Below are 690 nucleotides of genomic sequence, written 5' to 3' on the forward strand. Positions count from 1 at the left end.
AGCTAACATGCCTATTCAACAAATTAATATTAGTGTGTGATGTGACTATCAGTGCATGTTTCATATAAACCAACTGCATATGTATTTGTAGCCAAATGTATGGATGGAGGATATAATCCATAATCATCACATCTAGAGGGTATTCACCTGTAGTCTCTTAAAGTTAGCTTTATTAGTAGGAAGATTCATTTGTAATTTGTGCTTTGTCTTGTTTCCATGTTGCTGCTGAATAGATGAGTACTTAAGAGTGTCCCCCTACACAATACCTCTATACCTGGGCCTACGAAACAGGACCAGTCTTAGAAAGATGACGTACAATAGTTAATCTGTGTCATTGTCTGTCAAGCATTGATGTCTATAGTGTGATTGCACTGTCCTTTTTTACTTGACAGCAGAATCTGCCCTGAGTTCCCCTTTGGGACAATAAAGTGAAGTGAACCTCTGTTACCTGACAGCACAGACTCTGCTGCATTGTAACCATTGCTACCACAATGAAGACTGGCGGGGACTTGAAAGATACCTTATAGCCTACACTGAGTGGGTACCAAAGTCTTTGACAGCAAGGGGAAGGAATGAAATGAAAAGGAGTTCCAGTACTGACTATACCAGAAACTTCCAGACCTCCAGATTTCCCTTACGAAACAAAAATATATACATGGATATATTGGAAGACATAATGTGATATATGAA

This window comes from Sinocyclocheilus grahami, unplaced genomic scaffold (assembly GCF_001515645.1).
Source record: "Sinocyclocheilus grahami isolate Dianchi unplaced genomic scaffold, SAMN03320097.WGS_v1.1 scaffold1054.1, whole genome shotgun sequence".
Lineage (NCBI taxonomy): Eukaryota > Metazoa > Chordata > Actinopteri > Cypriniformes > Cyprinidae > Sinocyclocheilus > Sinocyclocheilus grahami.